The following is a 14,818-nucleotide window of genomic DNA, read 5'->3' on the forward strand; positions in this document are numbered from 1 at the left end:
CCGGGATCCGAACCCGGGCCGCCAGCATCAGAGCGCACGCACTTAACCGCTAAGCCACAGAGCCGGCCCCCTATAGATTTTTTAATGCTAAAAATAATCAAATAATATTTTTGATCTGGTACCCCTCTATTGTACTATCTCTTATCTTCTTTTCTTACCTAAGTTTCTAGAAATAGTAGACAACACATATTGTCTTCCATCCTTATTTATTAATTAAAAAATACTTCTTGGGTGCTATTATACATCACATACAGTTCCAGTTCCTTGGATATAACATTAAACAAGCCCCCCACACCCAAATGAGTTTAAATTGGATGAAATTAAGCTTACATTTTATAATAACAAATGTTTTCCCATTTATTAAATAATCTTTAGTACATAAATATACTATAAGACTACAGTTAAAATAGGATATTTAAATAGTGCGTATTTATTAACTGTAGTTAATGAGCTATTTAGAATGACTATGAAGAAATCAGTGGTATATTTGACTATAGAAGTGATAGGTGGCCTGCCTACAGTTAAGTGTCTCCTTGAAAATAATTTTAAACATCAGGGCAGCACAGTGCAAAATAATCATAAAGAAAGTAAGAAAATATGGTCTATAAGAAAAGAAGACTTAGATGTTCTGGTTTCCAGTGCAGCATGTCAGGATCTTGAAGGTCATCACCCTAAACTAACTACAAGTGAAAACATGAACAAACTGAAAATCAACAACTCTTCTTAGAACCATCAAAAATTTGAGGTCATAGGGCAAACTTCTGCTCCAAATACAGGAGAGGCAAACAGGCAGATACAGAGAATCACAACTTACCTGTGCAGAAACTCATGAGCAGAAACTTTAATGGGAACCATTACCGGGATAGGAAAACCTAATCTATAACTGGCAAATTGTTGAAGGCTCAATGTGAATAAGTCTGAGAGTTAAAAAGTCCAGGTGGGCCCAGTCTTAAGGTCATGCATCCTAACTTTTGTGAGTTTTACCTCTAAGACTCTACCAAATTCTCTCAGTGAAGATCAAAGAGAAACCCTTCATGCTTCTGGCAGGAGAAAGAGAAAAGTAACCATTTTTAAATGCACCAGCCCATTCCATACTTCTGAAAAGGCCTGCTCTCAAGAGAATTTATTTTACCAGAGCCTAACCCAGTTGGGTTTTATCAGAGCCTAACCAACCAACCTGGATAAAGGGAAATACCTAACTCTAGGCCCCTCTAGCTATCCAGTCCCAGTTGATAGGAGGTGGGAACTGATAAATATTTGTGAAACTCACGGCTCTGGGACACAGGCTTACTAAAATACTGAGAACAAACCATTGGACTACAGAATGATTACCCACCCCCCATACCATACCACTTCATCAATAAATGCTTATTTACCACAATTCCTTTTACTTATTACATCATGTCTGCCTTTCAACAAAAAAATTGTAAGGCATACAAAAAGGTAATAAAACACAGTTTGAAGGCACAGGGCAAACAACAGAACCAGGTCCAGATATGGCAGGGATGTTAGAATTATCAGACCAGAAATATAAAAAGACTGATTAATATGCTAAGGGTTCTAATAGAAAAAGTACACAACATGCAAGAATAGATGGATAATGTAAACAGAGAGGTGGAAATTTTAAGAATCAAAAAGAAACGCTACAGATCAAAACAACTGTAAGAGAAATGAAGAATGCTTCTGATGGGCTCATTAGTAGACTGAACACAGCTGAGCAAAGAATCTCTGAGCTTGATACTATGTCAATAGAAACTTCCAAAACTGAAAAGGAAAGAGAAAACAGACTTGAAAAAGTGGAACAAAATATCCAAGAACTATGGGACAACTACAAAAGATGTAGCATACATGTAATGGAAATACAAGGAGAAGAAAGAAAGAAACAGAAAAAATATTTGAAGTAATTATGATAGTTAATTTTCTGTGTCACTTTGACTAGGACATGGGGCACCCAGATATTTCGTTAAACATTATTCTGGGTATATTGATGAGGGTGTTTCTGGATGAGATAATAAGTAAATCAGATTGCCCTCCCCAATGTGAGTGGACCTCATCTAATTTGTGGAGGGCTGAATAAAACAAAAGATGGGATAAAAGAAAATTTACTCTGTCTCTGTCCGACTGTTTTTGAGCTGGGACATCAATCTTCTCCTGAATTTGGAAGAATATACACCATCAACTCTCTTGGTTCTCAGGCCTTCAGAGTTTGACTGGAACTTACATCATCATTTCTCTTAGTTCCCAGGCCTTTGGGCTCATACTAGAACTACACCACAGGCTCTCCTGGGTCTCTATCTTGCAGGTGGCAGATCATAGGACTTCTGTGCCTACATACTCACATGAGCCAATTCTTTATAAAAATGAAAGCAGTTCTAGAGGAACAGAATATTAAGAATGAGTTTTCAGAATTGGTTCTGGAGTTTCTGGAATTGGATCTCAAATCTGATTATATTTGAAGATGACAATGACTCTGTTTCCTGCAGTAAAGAGAGCACTGATAGACCATGGTGTGAACTAGTAACAGAAATACACAAAATATCTACAGTGGATGCTCTTTTTTTTTTTTTTGTGAGGAAGATTAGCCCTGAGCTAACATCTGTTGCCAATCCTCCTCCTTTTCTGAGGAAGATTGGCCCTGGGTTAACATCCATGCCCATCTTCCTCTACTTTATATGTGGGACACTTACCGCAGCATGGCTTGATAAGTGGTGCATAAGTCTACACCCGGGATCTGAACTTGTGACTCATGGGCCAGCAAAGTGGAGCATACAAACTTAACCACTACACCACCAGGCCAGGCCCTATAGTGAATACTCTTGATGAACCAATAATATGAAACAAGGAGCTGGGTGACCATGTACATGATACTTTTGAACATTTTTGGAAAACTAATGAGTATGAGGTTGGCTGTTGCTCCTAATGTAGCTGGACAAGATGGTGAGAGAAAAGGGTGAGCTCAGGGATTCAAATTCCTAACTAAAGCACTACATAAATGACCTGAAGACTTCTAAGTGTGCCCTGAAAGAGAACATTATCTTCTATAGCTGCAGGGATGAGACTGCTGAAAATCATACATAGACTGTCATCCTGCAACTGGCTGAACTACAGTGAAAGTTGAACTTCCAGCCTCACATGGTGTCTACTATTAAAATGAATGCATTGATTGGGAAATAATACAATCTTATATGTTGAGATGAAGATGTTTGGGAAGACACTGATGAAGCTGAAGACATTGAACCCCTAAATTTCGATGAGTTTTTGTCAGTGGATGCATCCTTCCTAACCCCAGAATAAGTGGCATCACCATCCCCAGTGATATTTGATTCTCCAGCCCAGTCTGAAGGGATTAACCCTTCATTGCCTGAGGAAATGGTAATGGCATCCCCTGAGGCAGTTGTGATGAAAGACAATGCTGATTCTTCTTAGGACCCACTCCCACTACCCCTCTTTGCTTCTAGACTTATATCTAGACTTAAGTCCCAGCACGCCCCTAAAGATGAGGTACAAGGTGTGACCCGTGAGGGGGTGCACTACATCAAAAGAACTACTTGAGTTTTCTAACTTATACAGACAGATATCCAGGGAACATGTGTGGAAATGCATACTAAGGGTGTGGGATAATGGTGGAAGAAACACTAGGCTGGACCAGGCTGAATATGTTGATATAAGCCCATTAAGTAGATATTCTGCCTTTAACATTGCAGTTTGGGGAGTTAGAAAGGGTTCTAACTGTTTAGTTGGTTGACTGAAACATGGACCAAAATGTAGCCCACAGTAAGTGAATTGCAAATGCTGGACTTGCCTTGGTTTAATATAGAGGAAGGGATTCAAAGGCTTAGGAAAATTGGAAAGTTAGAGTGGATTTTTCATTTGCAGCCTACTCACACTGAGAGGATCCAGAGACATACTTTTCACCAATATTGTGGAAAATAAATTTGTGAGTGGAGCCCCCAGCATTTTTGAAGAGCTCTGTGGTAGCTCTTCTCTGTAGGTGAGAAATTAGAATGAGAACTGCTGCCACTGAATTGGGAAACCTAACTACGATGAGAGTAATTGAATCCCACAGTGGCAGGAGCCAAGTGGTTGGTACTCAACCAACAAAGGAAATGTGGGTGTGGTTATCGTAATAGACAGCAGAGTTGAAGCAATAATCAGAATTGTCTGACTCATGCAGACCTATGGCATCATCTAATTGGCCATGGTATTCCATGAATTTTAATAGACAGGACGCCTACTAAATTCTTATTTGATCTGCATAAGCAGAAAAGTTCTAGGTAAAGTGAAAAAAGTCTAACCTGAATCATAAAAGTAAGATCATGGCCCTTAATGAGTTCTGAGACTTGAGCCAGTTTACAAACCCAGAACCTCTCTCTCTTTTTATTTTGTTTTGTGAGGAAGATCAACCCTGAGCTAACATCCATGCCAATCCTCCTCTTTTTGCTGAGAAAGACCAGCTCTGAGCTAACATCTATTGCCAGTCCTCCTCCTTTTTTCCTCCAAAGCCCCAGTAAATAGTTGTATGTCATAGTTGCACATCCTTGTAGTTGCTGTATGTGGGACATGGCCTCAGCATGGCCAGAGAAGCAGTGCGCCGGTCCACACTCAGGATCCGAACCCAGGCTACCAGTAGCGGAGCGCGCGCACTTAACTGCTAAGCCACGGGGCTGCCCCCGCCAGAACCTCTTGAATGAAGGGCAGGCTGGTTCCCCATGAGGAGGGACCCTGGTACACTACCAAAAATTTGTACTGCTTATCTTTCTTGTAGCCTTATCCAAAGGGATCTATGACTTTTACTATATGTCATCAGGAGTTGGGAATTAAAAAACAATGAAATTCCTCTACACATCTATTAGAATGGCCAAAATACAAACACTGACAACAAATGCTTATGAATATGTGGAGCAAAAGGAACTCTCATTCATTGCCAGGGGAAATGCAAAATGACACAACCACTTTGGAAGACAGTTTTGCAGTTTTTTACAAAACTAAATATACTCTTATATAATCTAGTAGTCCCTCTCCTTGGTTTTTAGGCAAATGAGTTGAAAACATGTCCACACAAAATCTTCACATGGATGTTTATAGCAGTTTTATTTATAATTGCCAGAACTTGGAAGTAACCAAGATGCCCTTCGGAAGATGACTGAATAAATAAACTGTGATATATCCAGTCAATAGAATATTACTCAGCTCTAAAAAATGAGTTGTCATGGTATATAAAGACATGGAGGAAATTTAAATACATATGACTGAGTGAAAGAGGTGATCTGAAAAGGCTACATGCTGTATAACTCCAACTATATGACATTCTGGAAAAGACAAAACTATGGAGACATTAAAAACATAAGTGGTTGATAGGGGTTGAGGGTAGGAAGGAGGGATGAACAGGCAGAGCACAGAGGATTTTTAGGGCAGTGAGACAATTCTGCATGCTATAGTTGTGGATACATGTCATTATACATTTGTCAAAAATCCATTGAATGTACACCAAGTGATCCCTAATGTAAACTTTGGACTTTGGGTGATAAGAATGTGTGCATTGTTCATCAATTGTAACAGGTATAACATTCTGGTGTGGGATGTTGACAGTGGGAGAGATTTTGTACGTGTGTGCATGTGTGTGTGCTGGCAAGGGGTATATGAAAACTCTGTACTTTATGCTCGATTTTGTTAAGAAACTAAAACTTCTCTAATAAAGTCTATTTTTTTAAAAAAAGGAAGATTTGTATATTTGATATAAAATACAACTGTCGTATATCATCTAATTTTACTTTATAATTAGTTTACCCAGTTATCGGTTATTTGGGGAAAATATGCTAATCTATTCCAAGACAGTTATTTGATGCTTTCTTTATATTTGCTCTTCCACTGAGACTTAAAGAAAAATGGGTGAAATGATGAGGTATTTTTGACAGCTTTTAAAAGTTTTCTTTTTTTTTTTTTTGTCTCTGTGGGCTATGATTTTAACATTTCATCTAACTTGTGATACTAGACTTCTCTGTGTTATTTAAATGGGATAATTTCTTTCTTATTTTTAGTGATTTGCCTGCTTTGGGGAGAAATAAAGCCATTTACACAGCTCAAAGTTCTCTAGATTTTGGTGCATAAATTCTAAAATAACTTTTTGTGAAAAGAATGGAATATATATGTTGGATTATGAATTAACCATAGTCTTAATAAAATGACAATAATATTTGCTTATGCCTAGTAACATTTTACTGTTATGTTACAGCCAATACTTCTGAGTAATAAATTATCCCAACATACAGCAGCTTAAAATAACCATTTTATTATGCTCATAGATTCTTTGGGTCTTAAATCTGGACAGGACACAAGAGGAAAGGCTTACCTCTGTTCCTATCTGAGGGTGAGTCAAATGCTGAGGCAGGAATCATGTGGAGGTGTCTTCACTCATGTGCCTGGCAGTTGATGCCTCTTGTTGGCTGAGAACTCCTCTCATGAAAGCTAAAATATTTGCTATCTGGCCATCTGGCCGTTCATGGAAAAATTTTACTGGGCCCTAGATTAGATTATTGTTTGAAACACTTTCTCTTTTCTATTATAAGCATTTTAAGCTACAAATTTCCCTCTAATCACTGCTTTTAGTGATTTCTAGTGGGTATGATATGATATCTCATTGTGGTTTTGGTTTTCATTTCCCTGATAACTAATGATGTACAGCATCTTTTCATGGGCTTATTGGCCAATTATATATCTTCCTGAGAGAAGTGTCTATTCAAATCTTGTGCCTATTTATTGTTTTTTTTTATTATTGGGTCATTTATATTTTCTGGGGTCAGTCCCTTGTCAGATATATGATTCCAAATATTTTCTCCCAGTCTGTGGGTTATCTTTTCACTTTCTTTTTTCTTTTTTTGTGAGGAAGATCAGCCCTGAGCTAACATCCATGCCAATCCTCTTTTTGCTTAGGAAGACCGTCTCTGAGCTAACACCTATTGCCCATCCTCCTCCTCTTTTTGCCCTTTTTTTCCCAAAGCCCCAGTAGATAGCTGTATGTCATAGTTGCACATCCTTCTAGTTGCTGTATGTGGGACGCCGCCTCAGCATGGCCTGACAAGCTGTGTGTCAGTGCCCGCCTGGATCCGAATCCGGGCCGCCAGCAGCAGAGCATGTGCACTTAACCACTAAGCCACAGGGCCGGCCCCATCTTTTCACTTTCTTGATGGTGTCCTTTGAAGCACAAAAGTTTTTAATTTGGTGAAATCCAAATTACCTATATTTGCTTTTGTCTCTTATTCTTTTGGTGTCATATCTAAGACAAATCTGTGGTCATTAAGATTTAACCCAAAGTTTTCTTCTAAGAGTTTTATAGTTTTAGCTCCCGCAATTTAGATCTTTGGTGTACTTCAGTTAATTTTTTGTATATGACGTGAAGTAAGGGTCTAGTTTATTCTTTTTGTAGTTGGTTCACCAGTATTCCCAGCACCATTTGTTGAAAAGACTATTCTTTCCCCATTGAACACTTTTGGACCCCTTGTTGGAAATTAGTTGACCATAGACATTTTATTTCTGAACTCTTAATTCTAGTCTATTTTTTGGTATGCCCACCCTTCTTCCAGTGCCACACTGACTTGATTACAGTTGCTTTGTACAAAGTTTTGAAATCGAGGAGTGAGAGTCTTACTACTATGTTCATCTTTTTCAAAATTGTTATAGCTCTTTCGAATATCTTGCAATTCCATATGAATTTTAGAACCAGCTTACCAATTTCTAAAAAGAAGTCATTTGGGAATTTTATAGGCATGTGTTCAATCTGTAGATCAATTTGGGGAGTTTTCTATCTTAAGAATTTTGTCTTCTGATCCACGAACGTGGGATGTTTTCCATTTATTTAGATCTTCTTTAATATCTTTGCACAATATTTTGTAGGTTTCAGAGTACAACTTTTGTACTTCTTTGAATAAATATATTTCTAAGTAGTTTATTATTTTTGATACTATTGTAAAGGGAATTGTTTACTTAATTTGATTTTTGGATTGTTCATTGCAAGTGTATAAAAATACAATTCATTTGTGTATATTGATTTTGTATCCAGTAAAGTTATTGAACTCATTTATTAGTTCTAATAGTTTTTTAGTGGATTCCTGAGGATTTTCTATAGACAAAATCATATCACTGCAAATAGAGATAATTTCATTTAATCTTTTATACTCTGGATGTCTTTTATTTCTTTTTCCTGCCTAATTGCCATGCTAGATCCTCTAGTACAATATTGAATAAAAGTGGAAGAGCAGACACCTTTGTTTTCTCTTGATCTTAGGGAGAAAATATGCAGGCTTCCATCATTAATTATGATGATAGCTGTGGGTTTGTCACAGATATCTTTTATCAGGTTGAGGAAGGTTCTCTCTATTCCTAGATTTAGTGTTTTTAATATTTTCATGAAAAGGTGTTAGATATTGTTAAATGATTTTTATGCATCCATTTGAGATGATCTTGTGATTTTTAAAAAATTCTGTTAATATTATATATTACATTAATTGATTTTCAGATGTTAGGCCAACCTTGTATTCCTGGGATAAATCCCACTTGGTAGTGGTGTATTATTCTTTTTCTGTGTTGTTCGATAAATTTGCTAGTATTTGTTGAGGATTTTTGTATCCATATTCATAAGATATATTGGTCTGTAGCTTTTATTTCTTGTGATGGATTTGTCAGATTTTGGTATCAGGATAATACTGGCTTTATAAATTAGTTGGGAAGCATTTGCTTCTCTTGTATTTTATGAAATATTTGTGAAGAATTAGTATGAACTATTTTAAAATATTTGGTAGAATTCAGCAGTGAAAGCATTTGCCCCTGGGTCTTTTTTTGTGGGCAGTTCTTTTTATGATTATTAATTCAATCCCTCACTTGCTATAGGACTATCTGGATTGCCTATATTTTCTTGAGTCAGTTTCAGTAGTTTTTGTTTCTGTAGAAATTTTTCCATTTTATTTAAGTTTTCTAATTTATTAGCTTGGCATAAAATTGTTCATAATATTCTTCATAATCCTTCTTATTTCTGTAAGGTCAGTAGTAATATCTCTCTTTTATTTCTGATTCTACTAATTTGAGTTTTCTCTCGTTTCTTCTTGGTCAGTCTAGTTAAGTTTGTCAATTTTGTTGATCCTTTCAAAGAACAAGCTTTTGGTATCCTTTATTTTCTCTACTGTTTTTCTATTCTCTGTTTTATTAATTTCTGCTCTAATATTTATCTCCTTTCTTCTGTTAGGTTTAATTTTCTCTTTGTTTTCCAAAGTGGGAGGATGGATTACTGATTTGAAATCTTTCTTATTTCATAATATAAGCATTTAGAGCTATAAATTTTACTCTAAGCACAGCATTAGCTGCATTCATAATTTTGGTATGTTGTGTCATTTTAATTCATCTCAAAGTATTTTTTGAGTTCTCTATTTCGTCATTGATCCATTGATTATTCAGAAATGTGTTGTTTAATTTACACATATTTGTGAATTGTCCAATTGTTCCATATTTATAATTTTATTCCATTGGGGTCAAAGAACATATTTTGTATTATTTCTGCCCTTTTATATTTATTTGTTTTATGAGCTAGCATATGATTTATTCTGGAGGATGTTCAATGTGCACTTGAGAAGAATATATATTGTTGTTGTGTGCCATGATCTATAGATATCTGTGAGGAGTAGTGGGTTTATAGTGTTGTTCAAATCTTGTAGTTCCTTGTTTTTCTTCTATCTGGTTGTTCTATCCATTATTGAAAATGGGGCTTTGAAGTCTCCAAATATTTTTGTTGAATTGTCTATTATTCTCTTCATTTCTGTCAGTTTTTTCTTTGTGAATTTTGGTGCTCTATTGTCATGTGCATATTATTTGTATTTAGTGTGCTGTTATTTTGTGTATATTATGTTTATAATTATTATTCCTTATGTTTGACCCTTTTATCATATTATTGACCCCTTTATCTCTTGCAACAGTTACTGTTTTAAAGTCTATCTACTCTGATTTTAGCATAGACACTCCAGCTTTGTTGCTGCTGTTTGCATGATGTATATTTTCCATTCTTTTACTTTCAATCTATTTGCATCTTTGAATCTAAAGTGTGTCTCTTATGAAAAGCTTCTAGTTTGATCTTGATTTTTTAAAAATTCAGTCTAAAAAATCTCTGTCTTTTGATTCAATTGTTTTAATTCAATCCATTCCATCTGTTTAATCCATTTGCATTTAAATTTATTACTTATATTGTTGGACTTATGTCTGCCATTTTACTTTTTGTTTTCTATGTGTCTCATTTTATTTTGTTCCTATACTTCTCCTTTGCTACTTTCTTTTGCATAGTTAATATTTTCTAATGAAGCATTTAAAATTTTTAATGATTTTTTTCACTGTATTTGGAGTTATTTTTTAAAGCTAGATTTAGAGTTTATCATATATGTTAACTTATCAGAATCAACTTCAGGTTTATACTAACCTTATTCCGGTGAGATATGGAGATGTTACTTCTATATAGATCCATTCTCGTTTCCTCATTTTTATGGTATTATTATTATACATATTACATATATTAATGTTATAAATCCAACAAAACACTGTGTTAATTATTGCCTTATAATCTATACTCATTTCCTTATTTCAATACAACTTTCCTCCCACCCAACTCCTTTGTACTGTTTTGACAAATATATTATAAATATACTACATTTCTTTATGCTATATGCTAAAAATTACTTTATATTCATATTATTTTATATAATTGTTTTTTAAATTAGTTAAGAAAAGGAAAGAAGAAAAAAGGTATATTTATGACTTTTACAATTACATAGTTATCTTTCCTGGTGCTCTTTGTTTTATTGTGTGTGGATTTGAATTACCATCTAGGGTCACTTGCTTTCACCGTGAAGAACTTCCTTTGCTACTTATTGTAAGGCAGGTATGCTAGAAAAAATTCTCTCAGTTTTTGTTTATCATCTGGCTGTTCCTTTATTTCATCTTAATTTTTAAATGATAGCTTTGCTGGATATAGGATTCTTGATTTATAGGTATTTTGTTTTTACTTTGAACACTTTGAACATGGCTTCTCACTGCCTTCTCTTCTCCATTGTTTCTCCTGAGAAGTCAACTATTAAACTTATTGGCATTCCCTTGAAAGTAATGTGTTTTTCTTTTGCTATTTTTAAGATTTACTCTTTGTCTTTGAATTTCAGCATTTTTACTATGTTGTATCTGTTTGATGACCTCTTTTGGTTCATTCTACTTGAAGATTGTTGAATTTCCTGATGTGTAGATAAATATTTTTCATTTAATTTGAGACAGTCTCGCCATTATTTCTTTTTTTTTTATTTTTTAGTTTATTGCAGTAACATTGGTTTATAACATTGTAAAAATTTCAGGTGTACATCATTGTACTTCTATTTCTGAATAGATTACACCATGTTCACCACCAAAATACTAATTACAACCCATCACCACACACATGTAACGAATTATCCCTTTCACCCTCCTCCCTCCCCCCTTCCCCTCTGGTAACCACCAATCTAAGTGCCCATCAAGGGACGAATGGATAAAGAAGATGTGGTATATATACACAATGGAATACTACTCAGCCATAAGAAACGATGAAATCCAGCCATTTGTGACAACATGGATGGACATTGAGGGTAAAATGCAAAGTGAAATAAGTCAGAGGGAGAAGGTCAAATACCGTATGATTTCCTTCATTAAGAAGTAGACAATAACAACAATAAACAAACACATAGGGACAGAGATTAGATTGGTGGTTATCAGCCATTATTTCTTTAAATTGTCTTTTTCTCCTCTCTCTCTCTCTCTCTCATCTCCTGCTGGTATTCCTGTTATGTATATGTTTGTATTCTTACTAGTGTCCTTCAAAAATAATAAACCTTTTGTACCCTCTTGGTGTGGATATGACATCATCCGTCTATGCATCCAAACCAAGTTTGGGGGAAAGGGAAAGGTCCATCCCACCTCTAGGCAGTGGTCACAACAATTCTACTTTTTGAAACAAATATGAAAGAATATTATACATGATTATAATTAAAAACTAATCTGAGCATAATCTATAGATTATATTTTATAATCTTATATAATTTTATATATATCATAATCTATATAAAAGCATTCATTAAAGGTTAAGTAGTAAGGCACAAAGTTTAAAAAGATTGGAAGATGCCTTTCACAAAATGACTTGCACCTTTATTCTCAGTATCTAAAGAACATTTTAAAAATATAAAAATTTGACTGGAAAGGAAATACTGTTAGATAGACCAGGTAGCCCTGACCATCACATGTAAACCTGAGAAGTGTCCATCACATTAAATGCATTCTTGGGAAACTAGTAGGTTAAAGAGAAGCCCCACTGTTCTTCTCTTCCCATGCCAGGATTTTCTCAGATCCTTTCCATCTTCCCCTCCCCTCACTCTCAGAGATACCAGAAGGAAATATGTTGCCAAAGCAAAGACTACCTTTATTTCTATTTTATTAAAAATACTACCAACAAATATCATTATATTAAATGATTTGGATATAAGTCAAAATGCAGTGACAAATACTTTTAAATACATACATTAACAAAGTAAAAAAAAATAGTGTCCCTCATATCTCTGAAACTCTGTTCATTTTTCTTTATTCATTTTCTCTGTATTTTTCAGATTGCATAATCTCTATCAATCTGTCTTCAAATTTACTAATTCTTTCTTCTGCCAGTTTAAATCTACTCTTAAATCCTTTTAGTGAATTTTCCATTTCATTTTTTTCTTTTTGACTGTCCTTTTCCAGAATTTCCTTTTGGTTATTTTTAGTAATTTTTATCTCTATTGATATTCTCTATTTAATGAAGCATAATCATATCTTCCTCTACTTCTTTAATCATGGTTTCCTTTGGTTCTTTGAACATATTTATAATAAATGTTTTGATACATTTTTCTCTAAATACCACATTTGGTCACTCTCACAGAGTTTCTTTGCCTGCTTTCTTCCCCATGTATGTATCATATTTTCTTATTTCTTTGCTTGTCTCATTGCTTTTGTTGTTGGAAACTGGACATTTTAGATAATATATTGTAGTAACTCTGGGTACTGCTCACTTCCTCTAGGTCTTGTTATTGTTATTTGCTATTTATTTGTTTAGTGACTGGCTGGATCATTTTAGTGAAGTCTATGGCCCTCCACAGTATTAAGTTTCTTATCTTTCTCCTCTCATAGGTGCAGCTTTGGGTATGCCCACAGTCATCCTAGGATGACAGTGGTTTTGGCAGAGTCATCTTTTTCTCTTTCCCTACCCATACCCAGCTGTTAAATTCCACTAATTGATGACTGCTCCATTATTTTCAACAGTGCCTTGGGGCACACATAGCTATATGGGCTAATTCATCAAATTGAAACTCCATTGAAGCTATAACTGCCAAATGTACTGGGTTAAGTAGTACCCCAAAATATTCATGTCCATGCCAAATATGTAAATATGACTTTCGTTATTTGGAAATAAGGTCTTTGCAGATGCAATCAAGTTAAAGTGAGGACATGTTGGATTAGGGTGGGCCTTAATCCAATCATGGGTGTACTTATATGAAGAGATTAATTTGAACGTAGATATACACAGAGGCAAGTTGGCCATGTGAAGATAGAGGAAAAGAAGGAAGTTATACAGCCACAAACCAAGGGACATCAAGGAATTTTTGGCAACCATCAGAAGCCAGAAGAGGCAAGGAAGGATTCTTTTCTAGTGTCTTCAGAGGGACAAAGGCCCTGTTGACATCTATATTTTTTATTCTAGCATTCAGAGTTGTGAGAGAATAAATTTCTCTTCTTTAAACTAATACATTTTGCGGTAATTTGTTATGCCACCTCTAGAAAACTAACGTGCTAATGTCTGTGTTTAATATTTGTTATGACCCTCAGGAAGGCTTCTCCCAGCTGTCTCCTCCCCCAGTTTTCTTGGGAAAACCAACCAGCCTATTGTTTTGCCTTTTTACTATTGCCTTTTACAACTTTCACTATTTTTTTTGTTTTGTGAGGAAGATTAGCTCTGAGCTAACATCTGTCTCCAATCCTCCTCTTTTTGCTGAGGAATATTGGCCCTGGTCTAACATCTGTGCCCATCTTCCTCCACTTTATATGGGACACCACCATAGCATGGCTTGACAAGTGGTGCATCAGTGTGCGTCCAGGATCCTAACCCTGGGCCACCACAGCGGAGCATGCACACTTAACTGTTATGCCACCAGGCCAGCCCCCAACCTTCACTATTTTTGAGTATGCCCTTAGGCTTGAACTTCTCCATGCTCTTTGACAAATTAATTCAGTTGTTTGGGGGAAAGATTAAGAGCTACCTGTTTTATGGCCTACTTTTCCTCTTCTGCTAGATAAAACCTCTGATCCAGGATTCCGTAGATCAGAACAATGACTTCCTTCTCTCTGAGTGACACTTCCACTTTAGGAGACAAGTGCTCAGTGTGTGTGGGGGAGGAAGTAGCCTGAAGTCTCAGCTTGCTTCTCCTGATGTGCAACCATCCCAGTATGAGCTATAGCAATAGCAATTTTACAATGCCCCAAATACAGCCTTTGTTCCACAAGTGGTGGCTTGGCAGAAGAAGGGATATCATCACCATAGTCACCTGAGACTTAGTCTCAGAAACAGGTAGCTGGGGCAGGGTGAAAAACACTGATGTCCTGGTCTTCCCAGTAAGAGCCCTTGAAATGGAAGCTAGGGAGATAGGGAGCCCTTCATTTGTGCCTGAACAAGTCTGGAGTAGATTTTTCATCTCACTGAGCTGAAAAGGGGTGGCAAGGGAATAGTATTGGTTCCAATACCACAGAC

The sequence above is a fragment of the Ceratotherium simum genome, chromosome X (assembly GCF_057802395.1).
Source record: "Ceratotherium simum simum isolate JZ-2026a chromosome X, ASM5780239v1, whole genome shotgun sequence".
Lineage (NCBI taxonomy): Eukaryota > Metazoa > Chordata > Mammalia > Perissodactyla > Rhinocerotidae > Ceratotherium > Ceratotherium simum.